The 22,913-nt window shown below is 48.2% G+C and overlaps 1 protein-coding gene across 7 annotated transcripts in view; it reads left to right on the top strand.

The window, feature by feature from the left end:
• Window positions 1-7,887: 7,887 nt before the first annotated feature.
• The window catches only part of CREM (cAMP responsive element modulator), a 71,702-nt gene continuing 56,676 nt past the window's right edge, over window positions 7,888-22,913 (top strand). The window contains exon 1 of one of the 7 annotated variants that reach the window (XM_058669625.1): window positions 7,888-8,131. The gene's annotated coding sequence lies outside the window, so the exon portion shown is untranslated. The remainder of the gene's footprint in view (window positions 8,132-22,913) is intronic. The other 6 variants (XM_058669624.1, XM_058669623.1, XM_058669619.1 and 3 more) reach the window with 6 other exon arrangements.

Below are 22,913 nucleotides of genomic sequence, written 5' to 3'. Positions count from 1 at the left end.
AAGGACAGTCAGTTCTGTGCTAATGAAAGCAATGAAAGGCGCCATCTGCAGGTTCCAAATGCCCACGACAGCTACAGCTAAGCCAGACCCTAGAGTTAGGAACTCCGATTGGGTCGGTCTGATCTAAGGGCAGTAGGAACCCAGTTACTTGAGCCACCCCTGCTGCTTCCAAGGATCCGCCTTGGCTGGAGGCTGGAGTCCAAAGCTGGAGGCGGCAACTGAATCCAGTCACCATGATGTAGCATGTGGGTATCACAACCACTGGGCTAAGCACCTGCTCACAGGCTCTGGTTCTCACTGGGCAGGCCTGATGTAAGGTCTGGACTCTGTCCACTGTCCCTCTTCCAAGGGGAGGCAAGGGGTCTTCCTCCATGCTGTGCTACTTGGAGATGGGGGAGAGCTAATCAGGTGACTGTCCTTCTTCCTCTGTCCAGTGCATCTTTGCTTGTTATCGCCACACCTGGTCATTGTGGTTCTTGCCTGGGTTCTGTGGCTCCTGTGGTCGTGATTAGGTGTGGAAATAGCTGACTGTTCAAATCAGTGCCTCTGTAAGGAGAGATCACTAAGCCTCCCACTTAGCTGCTATCCTGCTCCACCCCTCTCCTTTCTCAACATGTTCTTCTTTAAAGATTAATCAGTTTATTTGCGAGAGAAAGAGAGGGATAGAGAGAGGGAGGGAGACAGAATCTTCCAACCACTGATCCATTCCATAGATGGAATTCATAACCAGAGCTCGGCCAGGATCCAGAAATTTCATGTGGAGCTCCCTCAAAGGTGGCAGAGATTTGAGGACTCCAGTCCTTGGCTGCTGCCTCCCAGGGTGCACACCAGGAGGAACTTGATCTAGATGGCTTCCTAAATGGGATGCCAGCGTGGCAAGGGTGGCTTAAGTAGCTGTACCACAAGGGCAGGCAATTGTCATTTTGGGGGGAGGGGAAATTTATTTGAAAGGCAGAGTCAGTCCCAGTGTGATAGCATAGTGGTTAAAGTCCTCGCCTTGCATGCCCGGGATCCCATATGGGCGCCGGTTCTAATCCCAGCAGCCTCACTTCCCATCTAGCTCCCTGCTTGTTACCTGGGAAAGCAGTGGAGGACGGCCTCCTGGCTTCTGGCTTCAGAATGGCTCAGCTCCAGCTGTTGCAGTCCCTTGGGGAGTGAATCATTGGGCGAAAGATCTTTCTGTCTCTCCTCCTCTCTGTATATCTACCTTTCCAATAAAAATAAATAAATCTTTTTTTTTTTTTAAAGGCAGAGTTACAGAAAGAATGAGGATTTTTTTAAATCACTTGTTCATACCCCAAATGCAATATGAATGATGTCGCTGTAAGAAAGAGGGGAGATGGGACGGGCGCAATGACTCACTTGGCTAATCCTCAGCTTGCAAGCATCATCATCCCATATGAGTGCCAGTCGTCAGGATTGTGCCAGGCTGCAGCCAGGAGCCTGAACTCCATCCCGATCTCCCCTGGAAGTGTACTGGTCCAAAGAGCTGGGCTATCTTCTACTGCTCTCCCAGATGCCTTAGCGGGGAGCTGGATTAGAAGCAGAGGGGCTAGGACTTGAACCAACACCTATATGGGAGCTGGCATTCCAAGTGGCTGCTTAACTTACTGCACCACAACACCAGGTTCTCCCACTCCTTTTTCTTTTTTGAAGATTTATTTATTTTTATTGGAAAGGCATATTTACAGAGAGGAGAGACACAGAGAGGAAGTTCATCTATCTGCAAGTTTACTTCCTAAGTGGCTGCAATGGCCAGAGCTGAGCCTATCCAAAGTTAGGGGCCAAGGGCCCCTCTAGGTCTTTGATGTGGGTGCAGGATCCCAAGGCTTTGGCCCATCCTCCACTGTTTTCCCAGGCCACAAACAGGGAGCTGGATGGGAAGTGTAGCCACTAGGACACAAACTGGTACTCATATGGGGTGATGATGCTTGCAAGCTGAGGATTAGCCTCTTTCTTATAGTGACATTATTCATATTGCATTATGGACTCACCTTAGTCACTCTGCTTTTAGCTTACATCTTTAAATTTTTTTCTTTTTTATTGGAAAGGCAGATTTATAGAGAGGAGAGACAGAAAGACAGACCTTCCATCAGCTTTTTCACTCCCCAAGTGGTCTCAATGGCTGGAGCTGAGCCAATCCAAATCTGGGAGCCAGGAGCTTCTTCTGGGTCTCCCACGCAGGTGCAGAGTCCCAAGGCTTTGGGCCATCCTCTACTGCTTTCCCAGGCCACAAGCAGGGAGCTGGATGGGAAATGGAGCTGGGATACAAACCAGTGCCGACACAGTATCCCAATGCGTGCAAGATGAGGATTTAGCCACTGAACCATCGCACTAAGTCCTGCAACTGTTTTTCTTAAACTATACTGCTCTCTTGAAACAATTTAAAATGATTTTGTTGCCTCTTTATGTTAATATCCATTTTTATAATTATCTTTCAGAACATAAAAAAATAACTTTGGCCTCAGATTCTCATTAAAAGTCGGGTATTCAGAAATTTTTGAAAAATTTTGAAGAAATAAAGAAAATTCTCAATAGATACTCTGTGTGCTCTGTCACTCTGGTGTATTTGATTTTAGATACTGTTTCCAGGACCTGTATTTTGGTGCAGTGAGGTAAACCCTCCAGCTGGGATGCTGGCATTTCATTTGGCTACTAGATCAAGACACCAACGTTCTACTTCCAATTCAGTTCATTGATGTGCTCAGGAAAGCAACAACGGCTGGCTTATGTGTTTGGGACCCCACACCGACATGGGAAACATGGAAAATCTGGGTTCCTGGCTGCACCCCAGCCTAGCCCTAGCCATTGCTGTCATTTGGGGAATGCATAGGCAGGTGAAAGTTCTTCTCTAAATGTGGCTATTAAACAAATGACTGATTGTGAATTCTGTAAGCCAAATATTCAGTCAGAATTCCTTGAGAGAATTCACCCACTGCCTAATCATGGCAGAAAGGAATGATGGTTGGGTTTTGTCCATCTCCGTCTTTTAGTCATCATTATAAAATGTAGCATTTCCTTTCAATGTTTTAAAATGATAATTCATTTTATTTTTGATGTTTACATAGTTGCATACATGCCCATGTGGACAATTGATTAGGGAAGGGAGGGCCGAAGAATGAAGGGAAGTGGGTAAAACAACTGCCTCCATTCTCCTTTTTCTTCCTGTGTCTGGAGAAAGTGGAGAGAGAAGGGAGAGGGCTGCTCCAGCAGCAACCCCTAACAGTACCCGGGAATGGGGAAGGCCACCTGATGTCATTCCAGGGTCCCCCATAAGGAGCCTGTTCTGAGGGTACTGTTTAAGTGTTTTCGATAGTTCTAAGATGTTGATTTTGTTACTTCAATGTTGAGGAAACCCTTCCAATGTCCATTGGCTGACATAGTCCATGTGAGTCTCGATTCATCCAAATACATGCTGTCAAAGCTTGACCGGGAGAGCTGTCCAATTTATTCTGCCCTCCATGGTCCTAGATGTCCTCTGCAGAACTCATGAACTGGTTGTCAAGTCCCCCATGAGTATGTGGGCATGTTTTCCATGGCACAGGCCTCAGCAACTGTGGAGACCAGTCCTGACATATGTAGTTCATGGTCAGACCACAGATCCTGTGATTTTCACCGTGGTTGGAGTTCTGAGTCCAGTGAGCCAGTTGGGGGCCCATCATTTATCTCTTTTAAAAAGACTTGTTTTTATTTAAAAGCTAGATTTACAGAGAAAGAAGAGAGAGAAGAAAAGTGAGAGAGAGAGAGAAGAGAAAGAGAGAGAGAGAGAAATCTTCTATGCTTTGGCTCACTCCCCAAATGGCCACAACTGCCAGAGATGGGCCATCCAATTAGGAGCCAGGAGTTTCTTCTAGGTCTGCCACATTGGTGCAGTGGTCCAAGGATTTGAGCCATCCTCTCTCGCTTTTGCAGGCCATATACAGGGAGATGGATGGGAACTAAAGCAGTTGGCACAGATTTATGTATATATGTGTATGTATATAAAGTCTAAACAAATGTACTTAGAATTTTTGATGGGATGCCAGCACTTGCAGGTGGAGGTAATTGAGCCATCACGCTGGCCTCTATGTATTGGTCATTCTTTATTTTATTTATTGATTTATTAGTTATTAATTTATTCTTGCTTAAGGTTTTTATTTTTTTATTTTAAATTATTGTTTAATGATACAGTTCCATAGGCGCTTACAATCAAAATGTCTCAGACAAATGATCTAATAACACATCTCAAGGACTTATTAAAAAATAAAAATGAAAAGAAAAAAAGAAAGGACAAAATTCACAGCAAAAACAAATGAAATTGAAACTAAAAATGTACAACTTGCAACAAGAAAAAGCCATTTTTTAAGATGAGCAAAACAAACTTTTAGTCATACTAACAACAACAACAACAAAAGCATGAAGGAAAAAACTAATTAAAATTAGAGATGAAGGGCCCAGCACAGTGGCCTAGTAGCTTAAGACCTAGACTTGCATGTGCTGCAGGGATCCCAATGGGTGCTTAGTTTGTGTCCCAGTGGCCCTGCTTCCCATCGAGCTCCCTGTTTGTGGCTTGGGAAAGCAGTAGAGGACAGCCCAAAGCCTTAGGATCCTGCACCCACATGGGAGATCTGGAAGAGGCTCTTGGCTCCTGGCTTCAGATCAGCTCAGTTCCGGCCAGTTGGGGAGTGAATCATTGGACAGAAGATCTTCCTCTCTGACTCTCCTCCTCTCTGTATATCTGACTTTCCAATAAAAATATACCTTTAAAAAAATTAGAGATGAAAAGAAATGACTCCAGCACTCGCTCTTTATGTGGGTCATGACACTATTGGTATAAGGTACACAGTCTAGGTGTATTTAGAAGTTTCATTGGGAGTCTACTTTGATTCTTTTTTTAAAGATTTATTTATTTTTATTACAAAGTCAGATATACAGAGAGGAGGAGAGACAGAGAGGAAGATCTTCCGTCCGATGATTCACTCCCCAAATGAGCACAATGGCCGGTACTTCGCCAATCCGAAACCAGGAGCCAGGAACTTCCTCCAGGTCTCCCACGCAGGTGCAGGGTCCCAAGGCTTTGGGCCGTCCTTGACTGCTTTCCCAGGCCACAAGCAGAGAGCTGGATGGGAAGTGGAGCTGCCTGGATTAGAACCGGTGCCCATATGGGATCCCGGCACCTTCAAGGTGAGGACTTTAGCCACTAGGCCACGCTGCTGGGCCCTCTCTTTTGATTCTGTAGTAGAGATGCATTCTGTTGATTTTCTTTGATTCTTGGTACTCTGGTCTCTATGACATCCATCATTTGTGAGACTGCACGTATGTTTATTTTCATTTTCATTTTGTTTTCTTTGTGTTTTTTAGAGGAGGTTGTCTTATATTAGACTGCACATATGACATTTGTCCTTTAAGGATTGGCTCATTTCACTGAGCATAATGATCTCTATTTGGGATCATCCATTTTAATGGCTGAGTAATATTCCGCAGAGTAGATGCACCAGTTTCTTCACCCAGTCCTCCTTTAATGGACATGTAGGTTGTTTCCGTGTTTTTGTGATTGTTGATTTGTTGCAATGAATACATGAGAAAAGCAGGTTGCTTTCTCATGTGTAGGTATCAGAGCTTTTGGATATATTCCCAGGAGTAGGATTGCTGGATAAGCGAATTTGCAGTTGTCTGTGTATTCTCCATACTGACTTCGAAAGTGACTTCACCAATCTACAGTCCCACCAGCAGTCCCCACATCCTCATTCCTGGCCATTTAAAAAAACATTATTTTATTGCCATAATCTTTATGTAGTTGATTAGGGCACAAAGGGTCAAGGGCTACAGGAAAGTGCATAAGACTATTATTTCCACATTATTATTCTTTTTTTCTGCATTTGCGGTAAGGGGGAAGATAAAGGGAGAAGCCCCACCCAGCCTCCCACCCATCCCAGGGTTCCTGATGTGGGGCATGCTCCGAGGGTGCTGCTCAAGTGGTTTTGATAGTTCAACAGTTCTGAATTGCTGCCAGTCTCGCCGTTCAATCACGATGAAATCTCTCCAGAATCCAACGGCTGACATCGTTCACTTGAGCATCTCCGTTTGCCCAGATTTTCACTGCCAACACATGGCTGGGTGGTTGATTGACTTGTTCTGTCATCCGTCCTCTGTTGTACCAAGTGTTCTCTGCAGGCTCCGATGGACTGCCATATCCTCCATGTGCACCTGGATATGCTGTCCACTGCTCCATCTGAGCCTCAGAGGAGGTTCAGCTTTGACACTTGCACTCCATGGTCAGACCATGGAAACTGCACTTCTCTTCATGGTTGGGGTTCTGAGATCAGCAGTTCAGTTGGAGGGATCACCAAAGAAACTCCATCTGAGGTGATCCTAGACCTGATTCTTGTATGTGTTTTCCAGTACAGGGTCCAGCACAGTCTGTTGCCCCAATCAGCTTATGCGCATGCTGGTGCTTGCAACTGCTGGGTCAGTTCTGTTCCCAGCGCTGTCTTCCACACGAATCAATGGGTGTTGCAGTCCAGCCTGATTCTGTCTACCACACGCTCAGCCCTCACACAAACCAGTGGGAGCTGCAGCCTAGTCGGAGCAACCCGCAATGACCCCCACCAGGCACGCAATACTAGCCATTCATTTTTTAAAGTTTTATTTTATAGTTGGTTAGTGTGCAAAAGGTCAAGTGCAGGGTCAAGGGCTATAGGAAGGTAGGTGAGACCATTATTACCACGTTCTCTTTTCTCCTTCCTGGGCGAAGGGGGTAGATAAGGGGAGAAGCCACACCCAGCATCCCAATACTGGCCTTTTAAAAAATATTTTATTATTTTTTTAAATTGGAAAGTCAGATATATAGAGAGGAGGAAAGACAGAGAGGAAGATCTTCCATCCGATGATTCACTCCCCAAGTGATCGCAATGGTCGGTGCTGCGCCGATCCGAAGTCAGGAGCCAGAAACTTCTTCTGGGTCTCCCATGCAGGTGCAGAGTCCCAAGGCTTTGGGCTGTCCTCGACTGCTTTCCCAGGCCACAAGTAGAGAGCTGGATGGGAAGTGGGGCTGCCATGATTAAAACCAGTGCCCATATACGATCCTGGTATATGCAAGGTGAGGGCTTTAGCTACTAGGCTACCGCATCGGGTCCCTGGTGTAGATTTTTTCAATGGAGAGCATAGTGTCTTCCCCTTAGGGCTGTTACAAAGGTGAGAGGATCTTTTCACCTTAATTACAGTTGTTCACCCGAAGGAGTCCCAGTCAAACGTGAATTCATCAAGGGTTTATTGTTCTAGCTGCAGGCTAGTTGCACTCCCTACTGTTGCAGGAAACCTAGCCAAGAGCTAGGCTAGGCGCCTCCCCCCGCCACCCGGGCACAGAAGTTACCTCAGCGACTTTCCCCGGGTCAGTGCCCGTGTGTCCCCTAAATGCCCTGTGGAGTTTTCATCCCAGGGGCAGCAGCCTCACTTTGGGCTCACTCTAAAAGCCCCGCCCCTCGGCTCTCGGCCCCGCCCCCGTCCCTCCTCATCGACACGCCCACCACAACTGACCACGCCCATCCGCCTTTGGCCACGCCCCTCTCGCCCCTTTCTACCATGACCCCGCCACTTCCCTCCCGCCCGCCCCTTGGTGTCATCGCCTGCCGACCCGCCCCCTCCCTTCCTAGACTACGCTCATTTCTTTGGCCCCGCCTCCGCCCTTCCCCTCCTCTGGCTCCTTGGTGTCATCTCCGCCCTCTCCCTTCCATGACCCCTCCCCGCCCCGCCCCCAGCCTTTGACCCCGCCCCTTCCCCCTCCTCCCGCCCCTTATATCACCCCTCCCACTCGGCCCCTCCCTCCATGACCCCGCCCCCTTCTTTCTCCGACCCGCCCCACGCCGCCTTGGCCCCGCCCCCTCCTGTTCCCGGGTTCCATTGAATTGTTGTTGGATTGTCCCGCCGCACTCCCGCTGGTGACCGGCAGGGGGCGGAGTCCGCGCTCGGGCTTTTCGGCAGGGCGGTCGCGGCGTGGGGGAGGGGACGCGGTGCGGCCGAGTGCTGCGCGAGTTTGGGTCGGAGTCGGAGGGGAGGCGGCTGGCGGCCGCCTGGCGCTGACGTGTGGCGGCGACGCGGGCGCCTCGCGTCCGTAAGCAGTGACGAGGCGGCTACGTAAAGGCCATCGCGGCGGGTAAGTGGCCCGCGACCGGGAGCCGGCGGCGGGCGGACCGGGGGCTGCAGGCGGACCGGGGGCGGCGGGCGGCGGGCGGCGGGCGGCGGGTCGGGGCCGCTGCTCCGCCAACCGCCGCCGCCATCGCCAAGGGCAGACGGGAACCGGTCCTCACGGTCCGCCCGGGCCGGCGTCGGACTCGCTGCAGCCCTCCGGGCGAGTTCTTCGGGAAGCGAGCTGCCGTGTTCCCGAAGGAACGCACCTCACGCTGCGCCCCGGCAGGCTGCGCCCCGGCAGGCTGCGCCCCGGCAGGGTGAGCCCCGGCAGGGTGAGCCCCGACAGGCTGCGCCCCGACAGGGTGAGCCCCGGCAGGCTGCGCCCCGGCAGGGTGAGCCCCGGCAGGGTGAGCCCCGACAGGCTGCGCCCCGGCAGGGTGAGCCCCGGCAGGGTGAGCCCCGGCAGGCTGCGCCCCGACAGGGTGCGCCCCGGCAGGGTGAGCCCCGACAGGGTGAGCCCCGGCAGGGTGAGCCCCGACAGGGTGAGCCCCGACAGGGTGCGCCCCGGCAGGGTGAGCCCCGGCAGGCTGCGCCCCGGCAGGGTGAGCCCCGACAGGGTGAGCCCCGACAGGGTGAGCCCCGGCAGGCTGCGCCCCGGCAGGGTGAGCCCCGGCAGGGTGAGCCCCGGCAGGCTGCGTGCACGCTTCGGCAATGATCCTCCCGCCTCTGGTCATCGCTCGGGGTCGCGCCTCAGTGTCTGCCCCTGCCCCGATGTCCCTGCGTGCCTCCAACGCCGCACGGCGCTTTCGTGTGCTTTCCGAAAATCTTAGCAAAACTGAAAGTCTGTTTCCCAGAAAATGTTCTTTCTCTCTCTTTTTTTATACTTGCAGTCACCTCTTCTGACTGGCTGTCCTGAGCGTTGGAGGAAGTTTCTGGCAAGGTGTCTGTGCGGGGACAGGCACAGGCTGTGAAGTTAGATGGGGGTATTTTCTAGAAGCTTCATTCCCCGATGACATGTGTCTTAAGGCATGTTCTTTCAACTCTAGTGTATCCAGGCTCACTAAATATCAAAATCCTGGAAACTTTTTGAACTGGTTATAATATTTATTTTTCTAAATATTTATTTATTTTTATTGGAAAATCAGATGTACAGAGAGAAGGACAGACAGAGAGGAAGATCTTCTGTCCGATGGTTCACTCCCCAAGTGACTGCAATGGCCGGTGCTGCACCGATCCGGAGCCAGGAGCCAGGAGCCTCTTCCAGGTCTCCCACATGGGTGCAGGGTCCCAAGGCTTTGGGCTGTCCTCTACTGCTTTCCCAGGCCACAAACTGGATAGGAAGTGGGGCTGCTGGGACACAAACATATGGGATCCTGGTGTGTACAGTGCTTAGCCGATAAGCTACTGTGCTGGACCCAATATTAAAAAAATTTAAAACATGCTTCTCCAGTTTTGCTGGCAATTAAAGGTTTACAGAAAAGTTTTCTTTTGAGTTATCTTAGTGAATTTTTTTTTGAGCAGCAAACCTAAAATTCAAGCACCTAACTTAGAATGACAAAATGTCCTATAGTTTTCATAATCTCCAAGAGCCTTAATTGTTTCATGGATAGTACAAAAGTGATTCATCTCTTATTTATTTATTTTTCCTGAAAAATGTTACAGAAATTGGCATTCTAGTATTGATTATATGAATTGGGGCAGCTCTGTCATGTGTAAAAAATCTTGCTGCTCTCTGTGGGTGCTTGGCACATGTTTGCTCTCAAAATTCTCAAAGAAGTGAACCTTAGTCTGATATGTTCCTGCACTTTGAAAGATGAAAGAGTTTTGTTCAGGTATGGCAGGTAGGACTGTTGGAAGTGAAGTTGAAATTCTTCCTCGAAGTTTGGTGAAGTCTTCTACTTTTTCCAGATTTACTAGTTAGTAGTTGGTATGTCCGTACTTAATGTGCAGGTGTTTTGAAAGGTATCCAAAGGGCAGTCAAGCCACCTGTTACTGAAAGGAACCTTGGGGGCCAGGATGACTCTAACGTTCCCTTTGATGGCGACACCAGCATCCCATGCAGGCGTTGGCTGGTATCCCAGCTGCTCCACTTCCGGTCCAGCTCTGTGCAGACACTGGAGGAAAACGCAAAGGCTTGGCCTTCTGCATCCGTATGGAAGACCCGGATGAAGCTACTGGCTCCTGGCTGCTGGCTTCTGCCTGGCCTGGCCTTGGTGACTATCTGGCGAATGAACTAGCAGATGGAAGATTGTCTTGCTCACTTAAACTGTGACTTTCAAAATGAATTGTGGAAGAAAAGAAGAAGAAAAAAATTAGAAGCACCTTGCGTTGAGCCTAGTGATGCAGATCGCTCCTGTGCATGTCCTGAGGTTGGGATTTCTCCTGAGTTGGTGATGGCGTGCTTAAAGGGTTGGAGCTCCCCCAGGACCCTGTGAGTTTTGTTCATCTGCTTCTGCTGTGGATGTGTAAAATAACCCACAGCAGACAGCAAGTGGAAACTCCGCTGAAAAAGAAACTAAGCTTGGATAGTTCATCCTGGATTTTAGCAAGGAGTTCATGTTTTTTAAATAATAAAAGCTTTGTTAAAAAAGAAAAATTGCAGTAGCCCCGAATCTGTGGTGTGTATTTATGTGAAGATTAAAGACATTATTTACAAGTGTTTGGAATATTTCCTTTCAAGTTTCTGCTCGCTGTTTGTGTTTTTACACACGGGTGAGGCTCCTGTTTGAACAGGGCATGGTTTTCTCTGAGGATCTAGCTTTGTGTTTCTCGTGCGAATCCTAACCTAAAGTACGTGATGCCCTTGTACCTGTCCCGCCAGTTTCACATACGTGGTACTTAGAATCGCTTCTCCCCCGCCAGTGTTGCCTTCTCGCTGCTCTTCAGTCAGCATCCCCTTAGGAGCACCCTGGTCTGGCATCCTCCTTCAAACCTGAGCCCTGTTGGTCCTTCAGCTTTAACCCGCGAAGACCACGTTCTCAAACAACTGAAGCCGGCCTCAGGCCTGGCCCAGATAAACAGTGTACTTGTTTTGTGTTTTCTTTTTCTTTCTGCCTCTCTGGGAGTTAAACACTACATTTTGAGGTGGTTTCCTTTTTCTTTTGGCTGTGCTAATTGTAGGTATTCATTCTTTTTTTTTATATATATATATATATTTTTATTGTATTGTTGACAATCTTTACATAGTTAATTACAGTTAAAGAAAGAAAAAAAAAAGGTTCAGGGGGATAGGGAAGTGGGTAATACTATTATGTCCATATTGTTTCCATCATGTATCTGAGGTAAAGGGGGATATTGAGGGAGAAGCCCCACCCGGTTTCCCGCCCACCCCGAGTCCCGGATGTGGGGCATGCTCTGAGATATGTGCTCGAGTGGTGTTAATAGTTCTCCAGTTATGAATCGCTGCCAGTTTCGCTCGATGAGGTCGTCCACTGATTGATATGGTCCATTATAAAGTCTCCGTTTGCCCCATATTTAGGTATTCATTCTTGCAAAAACGAAAACCAGCTCAATAGGCATAAGTTCCAGTTTGCATTTCTGGGTTTTTATGAACGGCATGGCGGCTAGCGTTCAGGTGTGTGATTGACATCTGGCGAGGATGCTGCTGTCACAGAGCCTTCCCTGAACACACAGCCCCAGCTCCTGACTCCAGCTTCAGGCAGCATGCGCACTTTCACTCACCAGGAGACCTGGGTTGTTTTCTTTTAAAGATTTATTATTTTTTTTTATTGCAAAGTCAGATATACAGTGAGAAGGAGAGAAAGAGAGGAGGATCTTCTGTCCACTGATTTCACTCTCCAGATGGCCTCAACGGCCAGTGCTGAGCCAATCCGAAGTCAGGAGCCAGGAACCTCCTCCAGGTCTCCCATATGGTTGCAGGGTCCCAAGGCTTTGAGCCGTCCTAGACTGCTTTCCCAGGCCACAAGCAGGGAACTGGATGGGAAGTGGGGCTGCCGGGGTTAGAACTGGCACCCATATGGGATTCCAGCGTGTTCAAGGCGAGGACTTGAGCCACTAGGCCATTGCGCTGGGCCTGAGTTCCTGGGTTTGACCTTGTCCAGTCCCAGCATGGCAGGCCTATTGGGAAGTGAGCCTGACTCTCTGTCTCTGCCTCCCAAAATAGAATAAAGGAAGCATGAACTTAGATTGTTTTACAACTTTTTAAAAAAATGTTTTATTGGAAAATCAGATATACAAAGAGGAAGATCTTCCATTCATTGATTCATTCTCCAAGCGGCTGCAACAGCCGGAGCTGTGCTGATCTGAAGCCAGGAGCCTGGTACCTGGAGCCTCTTCCAGTCTGCTGCGCGGGTGCAGGGTCCCAGGGCTTGGCCATCCTCAACTGCTTTCCTAGACCACAAGCAGCGAGTTGGATAGGAAGTGGGGCTGCCAGGGTTAGAACTGGTGGATCCTGGCACATGCAAAGCAAGGATTTCTTTGCCAGTAGGCTACCACGTTGGGCCCTTCACAAGTGTTTTTAAAAGAACTTTCGGTTTTTGTAATTTTTGTCAATATTTTGTAGTTGCCTACAATTGTAATATTAGTCCAAAGCCAAGATTTTTTTTTTTTTAAAAAAGCTTTATTGATTTGAGTGACAGAGATGGAAGGAGAGGAGAAAGATTGATCTTTCATGCTGTGAGTCACATCCCACAAGGTAGCAACAGCCAAGGCGGGGCCAGGTCAAAACCAGGAAGCTGGCACAGTCTGGGTCTCCTCCATGGGTGGCAGGAGCCCAAGCACTTGGCCCACCTTCTACTGTTTTCCCAGATGCACTATCAGGGAGCTGGATCAGAAGTGGAGCAATTGGAGCTGAAGCTGGCGTTGGCACAGAATGCTGGCATTGCAGGCTGTGGTTTAATGCACTGTGCCACAATGCTCCCCAGGCAGGACTCATTTTAAAATAATATATATCTTATATATATAAATATAATAAATAATATATAAAAACATACGTATTTAAATTCTATTTCCAAAATTTCCCAATAACTACCTTTTAAAACAATCAATTGCATAATTTTATGAATTCCAAAACCGCAGCAGTGCCGCTGGCTTATTCGGATTTGGAGCCAATCACGACTCACACGTGGTAAGTATGTGTCCCTACTGCTGGGAACAGAAGTGCTCTGAGGCACACTTGGAAAGCACTGTGGAGGGTGTTAGCTTAACTGGAATTTTATTTATTTATTATTTTTTTAAGACTTATTTATTTTATTACAAAGTCAGATATACAGAGAGGAAGAGAGACAGAGAGGAAGATCTTCCATCCGATGATTCACTCCCCAAGTGAGCCGCAACGGCCGGTGCGCGCCAATCCGAAGCTGGGAGCCAGGAACCTCTTCCGGGTCTCCCACGCGGGTGCAGGGTCCCAATGCATTGGGCCGTCCTCGACTGCTTTCCCAGGCCACAAGCAGGGAGCTGGATGGGAAGTGGAGCTGCCGGGACTAGAACCGACGCCCATATGGGATCTCGGGGCGTTTAAGGCTAGGACTTTAGCCGGTAGGCCACGCAGCCGGGCCCAAGGCGAGGATTTTAACCGCTACACTATTGCGCTGGGCCCTGGTATCAAATTTCTTACACCAAATAAACTTACCATGTAGTTCCATTTTCCATGAACGTTTTGAAGCACTCTCATAATTAAAGGAGACAGATAATAATTAAATCGGTTACATCGCAGAATAAATGAATAGAGCAACACAATATATCGGCGGAAAAGTGAGGTGGATTTATTCCCCAGATGCCTACAGTGATGGGATGGGGCCGGTGTTAACACTGGGAACTAGGAACTCAGTCGAGTCTCCCACGTGAGTGACAGGAATCCCGTACCTTCCCTCTGCAGCCTCCCACTGGAGTATTGGCAGGAAGCTGGAGCCAGGAACTGGAGCCAAGACTTAATATCACTGTTATTTGCCTATGATAAACTGGCCTAAGAAATGGAGCGCAACAGTTCCATGGCAACTAACACTGTTAAGTTACTTTTGTAGAAAGTAGTGTGTAGGACATTAATTACAGTAGTATATTTTATGTTTGCAGGTGGAGAGATGCATTTAAGGGGTATGTCTTGGGATAAATAGATTTTTCTTCTTAAAAATACATATTTTTATTGGAAAGCCAGATTAACAGAGAGAAGGAGAGACAGAGAGAAAGATCTTCCATCAGCTGGTTCACTCACAACAGCTGGAGCTGCGTCGACCCGAAGTCAGGAGTTTCTTCCAGGTCTCCCACGCTGGTGCAGGGTCCCAAGGCTTTGGGCCGTCCTGACTGCTTTCCCAGGCCACAAGCAGGGAGCTGGATGGGAAGTGGAGCAGCCAGGACACAAACCAGTGCCCAAATGGGATCCCAGCATGTGCAAGTCGATGATTTAGCCGTGAGGCTATCGCTCCAGGCCCAGATTATTTTCATATAATATTAGATCTATAATTAGAAAATAGGACATTTGAGGTTTTTTATTTTTTTAAGATTTATTTATGTTTGTTGGAAAGGTAAATCAGATTTATGGAGAGAAGGAGGGATGAAAAGATCTTCCATCCACTGGGTCACTCCCCAAGTGACTGCAATGACTGGAGCTGAGCCCGTCCAAAGCCAGGAACCAGAAGCTTCTTCTGGGTCTCCCACGTGGGTGCAGGGTCTCAAGGCTTTGAGCTGTCCTCTGCTGCGTTCCCAGGCCACAAGCAAAGAATTGCATGGGAAGTGGAGCAGCTGGGACACAAACCGGTGCCCATGTGGGATGCTGACGTTAGCAGACAGGATTAGCCAGTTGAGCCATTGCGTCAGTCTTCCAACCATGCTTTGACAGGAAAAAAAATGTCTTGAAACGACTACATCATTGTCTTGAGATCATATCCCACCCAGCCTACTGTGTCTGAGTGCTACACTACGCACCACCACTATTCAGACCACCATGCTGCCCCAGGGACTGCGGAGGAGGCACACTGGGATGAGATACGAGGATGTGCAGATGGCGTGCCCATCGCTGCTCTTGTCACTGAGCAAGTGATATGAGAGGACAGGGCATCTTAGCAGAGTGGCTTTTTTTTTTTTTTAAGATTTATTTACTTTTTTTTTTATTACAAAGTCAGATACACAGAGAGGAGGAGAGACAGAGAGGGAGATCTTCCATCTGATGATTCACTCCCCAAGTGAGCCGCAGCGGCAGGTGCTGCGCCGATCCGGAGCCAGGAGCCAGGAACTTGCTGCAGGTCTGCTACACAGGTGCAGGATCCCAAAGCTTTGGTCCGTCCTCGACTGCTTTCCCAGGCCACAAGCAGGGAGCTGGATGGGAAGTGGAGCTGCCGGGACTAGAACCGGCACCCATATGGGATTCCAGCGTGTTCAAGGCGAGGACTTTAGCCGCTAGGTCACACCGCCAGGCCCCAGAGTGGCTTTTTAAGTGTGGTTTTGAGCATCTGTGAGCAGACCCTAAGAGATGCCCACCAGGCAGGTCCTTGGGGAGCTGAGCTCAGGAGGGAGGCTTAGGCTGGGTGGGCACTTCAAGACTTAGTAGGTAAGCTTGAGGTGAGTCACGTAAGGAGAAAAAATACAGGATGTGATCGTGACTGGGAAGCCTGGGAGCCACAGAAAATCATTCAAGTGAGTGTCAGCTCTAAAGGAGGTTAGTAGGAAATGCTGTAGGGATGTGGGAAGGCACTGAATCCGTGCTCAGCCACTGACTTCCAGGGAGCTGCTGGAATGCAAATAACCCTTTGGAATCTTGAACCCGCAGCCCTATCTTGTTCTTCGGGAGGAAGGTCTGTTGTCTTCCTCTCGGCCTTCTGTGGCGCTGGCTTCCGTGCTGGCTGCCTCTGGGAAGAGTAAGTGGCGGTGGTTCCTTGACCTCACTGAACACCTTCTACTTTAAAAACAGGGATTTGAGTGATGAAAATGTGCTCCTAATTCCAGTAAAACAAAATATTTCTGAAAGAAAAAATAGAAATGAACAGTTATTGTTACGTGACGCTAGGGTGATCATTATTAAATATTGTCACTGTTGTTTGTTGATACATTTCTTTTTTTTTTTTTAAAGATTTATTCATTTTTATTACAGCCAGATATACACAGAGGAGGAAAAACAGAGAGGAAGATCTTCCGTCCGATGATTCACTCCCCAAGTGAGCTGCAACGCGCCGATCCGAAGCCTGGAGCCAGGAGCCTCTTCCAGGTCTCCCACGCGGGTGCAGGATCCCAAAGCTTTGGGCCGTCCTTGACTGCTTTCCCAGGCCACAAGCAGGGAGCTGGATGGGAAGTGGAGCTGCCGGGATTAGAACCGGCGCCCATATGGGATCCCAGGGCTTTCAAGGCGAGGACTTTAGCCACTAGGCCACGCAGCCGGGCCCGACACATTTCTTCTTACTGCCCCTCTAGACCTCCACCTTCCAGGGAGTTGTGTGTCCCACTGTGTCGTAGTGCTTCACATGACAGATGCCAACCACTGCTCACCAGATGGATGATTCAACCTTCTGGGTTGGGCAGCTGTGGAGGAGGATAAGATGTCCACATGAAAAAAATGCCAGCCTAATCCCAGGCAATGCACTGTCCTTCATTATTGTTCATGGACAAGTAGCTGGGTTAAAATATCCTGCCCTGTGTCATTGTCCCTATACTGGGATGGGGTGGGAGTGGGCAGGCTGAAAGTGGCAGTAGTAGCTACTGCTGTGGAACCTTTAGTGAGATATAGCAGACCTCACAGCTTCAGAAAGGGCTGGGACAGTGTGACATCTTCTTGGGGCTGACACTGAGGAGGGTACCCAGCGCACAGTGTTCATAACTGCACTCCTGTGACTGGCATGGGCACCCGGAAGGCCTGCATCTCACATAGGTGCCAGTTCATGTCCCAGGTCATCGTACGTATCCTTTCCAGATCCCGAATAAATTAAGAATCCATGGTGGTTTTTTTGTTTGTTTGTTTTAAGATTTCTTCTTATTAGCTTGAGATGCTGGGTTACAAAGACAGAGGCAGAGACAGAGTGAAGGCTTGCATCAGCTGGCTTGCCCTGCAGGTGGCTGTAACAGGGACCCAGGTACTTGAGCCAGCTTCTGATGCTTGTCCATGAGCAGGGAGTTGGTGAGAAGCAAAGCTGTGCTCAAAGATGAGACGCCAGCATTTTAGACTGTGGGTTAACCTGCTGGTAAACCAGGCTGGCTGCCTTTTGTCTCTTTTCTTTATCAATTTTACTTCATTGTGCATGTCAAATGGACTTTTTTCAAAAGTGTTAGAGAAATAAAAGACACACACAAATGGAAGAATCTTCTATGTTCTTGAATGGGAAGAAAGAATATCATTAAAATATGCATACTTCCTAAAACATTTTACAAGTTCAATGTGATCCCAATTAAAATACCAATGACGATTTTTCTCAGATCCAGAAAAACTGATGCTAAAATTCAAATGAAAACACAGGAGACTCCAATAGCTAAAGCAATCTTAAACAACAACTGCAACAAAAGCTGGAAGCGTCACAATACCAGATTTCAGGACATACTACAAGGCCATGATATTTAAAACAGCCTGGTGTGGCTGACATGGTGGATAATCCTTTTCCTGCTAGTGCCAGCATCCCATATGGGTGCTGGATGTCCTGGTGGCTCCAATTCCTATTCAGCTTCCTGCTTGTGGCCTGAGAAAGAAGCAGAAGATGGCCCAAAGCCTTGGAACCCTACACCTTCCTGGGAGACCCAGAAGAAGCTCCTGGCTTCAGATAAGCTCAGCTCCAGCTGTTAAGGCCATTTGGGGAGTAAACCAGCAGATGTAAGATCTTCTCTGTCTCTTCTCCTCTCTGTAAGACACTGGCATAGGCAAGACTTCTTGGGAAAGACCCCAGAAGCACGGGCAATAAAAAAATGAGCTAACAAATGGGATTACATTAAGAAACTTCTGCATTGCAACTACGAAACTTCTGCATTGCAAAGAGGCAACCTACAAGGCCTGGTGTGATGGCTCAATGGCTAATCCTCCGCTGCTAGTGCCTGGATCCCATACAGGTGCCGGTTCATGTACTGGCTGGCTCACTTCCCACCCAGCTCCCTGCTTATGGCCTGGAAAAGCAATAGAGGATGTTGCAAAGCCTTGTGACCCAGTATCCATCTGGGAGACACAGAGTAATCTCCTGGTTCCTGGCTTTGAATCAGCTCAGCTTTGGCCAGTGTGGCCATTTGGGGAATAAATCAGAGGATGAAACATCTTTCTAGGATCCGGCACAGTGGCCTCGTGGCTGAAGTCCTCGCCTTGAACACGCCGGAATCCCATGTGGGTACTGGTTCCATTCCCAGCAACCTTGCTTCCCATCCAGCTTCCTGCTTGTGGCCTGGGAAAGCACTCAAGGATGGCCCAATGCCTTGGGACCCTGCACCTGCGTGGGAGACCTGGAAGAGGCTCTAAGCTCCTGGCTTCGGATCAGTGCAGCACCGGCCATTGCAGTCACTTGGGGAGTGAACCATCGGACGGAAGATCTTCCTCTCTGTCTCTCCTCCTCTCTATATAATCTGACTTTGCAATAAAAAATAAATCTTTTTTAAGAAGAAAGATCTTTCTGTATCTCTCTGTAAATCTGATCTCCCTTTCCAGTATAAATAAATAAATAAATAAATAAATAAATAAGGCAATCAACATTGTAAGAAAATATTTACAACTATGCGACTGATAAAAGATATGAAAGATTAATATTCAGAAAACTTTCAGATTTCAAGAAGCTCAACAACAGAACAATACAGTTAAGAAATTAGCTAAGGAGGAGTGGGGGGAATCCCGGAGGAACCCACCATGAGGGGAGGGTGTGGGGAAGTGTGGGGAGAATCCCAGTTCCTATGAAATTATAACACAATGTAATTAATGAATAAATTTAATAAAAAAATAAATGAAAAAAAAAACTGTGTCACATAATGCAATGTAATTACTAATAAAAAAAAAAAAGAAATTAGCTAAGGACATAAATAGGCATTTTGCAAAGGATGAAAATCAAATGTCCAACAGACATATGAAAAGATGCTCAGGATCACCAGTCATCAGGGAAATGTAGATGAAAACCACAGTGAGGTTTCACCTCACCTCGGATAGAATGGCAGTCATACAGAAAGCATACAGCAATTCATGCTGGCAAGGGTGTAGGGAAAAAGATACTGTGGTCCACTGTCAGTTGGAATGTTAACTGGTACAACCACTATGGAAGAAAGTTTGGATAGTCCTCAGAAATCTGAAAATAATTCTACCATATGACCCAGCCATCCCACTCCTGGGTATTGTCCAAAGGAAATGAAGTCAGCAAATGAGAGTTATTTGTACCCCCCCGACAGTTCACAATAGCTGAGACGTGGAACCCACCCAGATGTCTGCCAACTGATGACTGGATAAAGATGTGATAAATATACATGATTTGTGGCAACTGAAACAGAGTACAAAAACATGTAATGTATAGGAGCAAAGTTGACCTTCTGAGGTTTGCTCATTGTTTACAGCCCTTGTCTACACTCCTGAGGAACAGTGCTTTTTGTTTTTTTTTTCCTCCTTACTATTTGTTGAGTTCTTTACTTAGTGTTCTTTGGTTGTGATTATAAAATAAAGTATCATTATAAAAATTAAAAAGTAAAAAATGAGGGAAGATGGGATTGTGGAGAGAAGGGAGAAGAGAGGATGGGGTGGAAAGTATTACCATGTTCCTAAACTGGTTTATATGAATCACATTAGATCTGTCCACCTGATATAAACTAAAAAACAAAAATCTTTGAAAGTGTTCTAAAGTGATTCCTGTACAAACTTAATAAACTTCAATTAATTTCAAAGTAAAAACAAAAAGTGCTATTTAAAAAAACATGATGTTGGGCCCAGCATGATGGCTTGATAGCTAAATCCTTACCTTGCAAGCACGGGAATCCTGTATGGGCACCTGTTCGTATCCCGGCTGCCCCACTTCCCATCCAGCTCCCTGCTCAAGGCCTAGGAAATCAGTAGAGAATGGCCCAAAGCCTTGGGACCCTGCACCCCATAGCAGACCCAGAAGAAACTTCTGATGCCTGGCTTTTGGCTGCAGGTCAGTTCAGCTCCAGCCTTTGCAGCCATTTGAGGAGCAAACCAGTTGATGGAAGATCTTTATCTCTTTCCTTCTCCCTGTGAATCTAACTTTCCATTAAAACTAAACAGGGTCCGGCGTCGTGGCCTAGCGGCTAAAGTCCATTAAAAATAAATAAATCTTAAAAACAAACAAGCTAAAACAAAAAAGAAGCACGATCTTTGGTTGCTAGAGTGCCTAAACCAGTTTCTTCTTTTTTATTTTAATTTATTTTATTTTTTAAAATTTTTATTTATTTATTTATTAAAACAATTTTACTTAGTTGATTAGGGCACAAAGGGTCGAGGGCTACAGGAAAGTGGGTTACACCATTGCTTCCACACTAATATCATTTTTTTCCCCTGTATCTGGGGTCAGGGGAGAAACAAAGGGAAAAGCCCCACCCAGCCTCCCACCCATCCCAGGTCCGCGATGTGGGGCATGCTCTGACGGTCCTGCTCAAGCAGTTTTGATAGTTCAACAGGTCTGAATTGCTGCCAATCTCGCCGTTCCAATCATGGCTGACATAGTCTCTTCATAGCTGGGGTTCTGAGATCAGCAGTTCAGTTGGAGGGATCTCCAAAGAAACTTCATCTGAGATGATCCCAGACCTGATTCTTATGTGTGCTTGCCAGCACAGGGTCTGGCACAGTTCGTCACCCCAATCAGCTTGTGCACATTCTGGTGATTGCAATTGCTGGGTCAGTTCTGTTTAAAGTCCTGTCTTCTACTTGAACCAACGGGTCCAGCCCGATCCTGCCCACTTCATACTCGGCCCTCACGCAAACCAGTGGGAGCTGCAGCCTAGTTGGGGCGACTCCCCATAACCCCCACCAGGCCTGCGCCCTACCCTGGTTTCCATGCATGCCAGTATGTACCGCAGGCTTGTTCAGTCTGTCCCACATCCCATTTAGCTCTGGTACTTGTCAGTGGGCATTGAAGCCTAGTTCAACCAACCAACCTACTATCCAGCCCACACATATACTGGCAGGTGCCTTTCTGTCTAGCCACCCTTGCCCTTCTCTTGGTTTTCATGCTCTCCATTGGGAGTGGTTACCCATGAGGGAGGTGCCCACTATCTCCCTACTAGGGTATTGCCCAACTTCCAGATTATGCACTCTCCAGGTGGTTCTGGGATTTAACATAACAGAATTAGCCCCCAGTGCCAGCCTCTGCCATCTGAATCTGCAGCAAAGTCCAACCAACCCTCACCCACTCTGGTTTTTGCTTGCACCAGTTGGAACAGTCAGCCCAATCTGGCCCTTCCCCAATCTAGCTCACATGAGGCTCACAGATGTTGTAACCCTGCCTGTTCTGGTCTGCCCCCATCCCAACTCATGCTCTCCAATGGGAGTGGTTTTCCAGCAGGGGAGCCCACATTTCCCTGCCGGCTTTGCCTCCTCCCCCCGGTGCTCATATGTGCTGTTTGGGCACTGCAAACATATCTGGTATGGCTCACCTCACCTTGGCATTCCTTAATGTGCACTGGTATGTGTTGTGACCGAAAACTTGCCTGACCCACACTCTGTTCTGGTGCTCGGATTCACCAGCAGGTGATGTGAACTGGTTCAGCATGGTCTATCCCCGACATATGCCAAATATGTGCCAGTGGGTATCTTCTTCTGGCCTGGTCTGGGTTGCTCCATATTGTGGTTCTTGGGCTCACCTGCAGGGACTGTGTTCCGACAGAGGAGTTTCCCAGGCTCCTCCTTCAGAACCTCTCCCTATGCCAGGTCTCGCACGTACTGGTGGTTCCATGAGCCAGCCCTTATTGCTGGCCTTCAATCCATTCCAGTTCTTGGTGTTAGCTGTTTCACACCAGCCAAGGCTTGTCCATACCCAGACACTGCTCACACATGGCTCAGTAGGGGCAGAGACCCAGCCTAGTGTGTCCTACATCTACCCAGGTTCTCCAGATCTCCAGATGGTGCTGGCGTCAAGCCTAGCTTGGTGCGCCCAGCCCCAGTCCACACTTGTGCCTAGGGAGATAGCAGCCATATCCAGATCAGAACGCAGCCCCCACTCCAGCCTCTGCACCCAAGGTGGGAATCCCAATGAGCAAGGGTGTACTCTCACAGCTCCCCCACAGTCTATTTCCAACCCTAGATTGTGCGCATGTCAGTGGGTGCTCTGACCCAGTTGGCTTAGCCCCTCTCCTGTCTCAGCCTTTGCTTTCAATGCTGTGTCTTAGTAACCCTGCCTCATGAAAACCAGTTGGGGTAAGAGCCTAGGTTGGAATGACATGTGCTCCATCCTGATTTCTTTTCTTTTTTTGTGAGTTGAGGTTTGCTTGGCCCTGCCCAGTCCGCCCCTTCCAGTTGCAGCTCGGCCCACCCCACATCCTATTTTGGGCTGCAGCTTTGGGTGGTGCTGCCTTGACCTGCCCAGATTGCCATCGGTTCCTTTACCTGCAAGTGATGGCAGGTGCCATGATCACTTCTAGCTCAGCCCTTCGCGACCCCAGCTCGCGAGCTAACCTGAGGGACTTGTATTTCCACAGGGTTGGGCCCACACTTCCCCCACAGACTTTACCCCCCGACCAAGTTCTCTCATGTGCTGGTTAGTGTCTTGACCCTGCCAAATGAGAACAGTCCACTATTCCACCACCAGTCAAGTAATGGTACCTAGCCCTGCCAGACAGGCCCCCAGCCATAGCTTTCATGTGGACTGGCGTGTGACAGTGATGCTCTATTCTAACAGCCCATCTCAGGATTCCTAATTTAGCTAGTGAATCAGTCTGGCCCAAATAGATCCTATGGACACTCCCCTCCA

Source organism: Ochotona princeps, chromosome 10 (assembly GCF_030435755.1).
Source record: "Ochotona princeps isolate mOchPri1 chromosome 10, mOchPri1.hap1, whole genome shotgun sequence".
NCBI classification, from domain to species: Eukaryota; Metazoa; Chordata; class Mammalia; order Lagomorpha; family Ochotonidae; genus Ochotona; species Ochotona princeps.
Note: the sequence above shows the minus strand (reverse complement) of the source record. Positions and strands in the feature narration are given on the sequence as shown.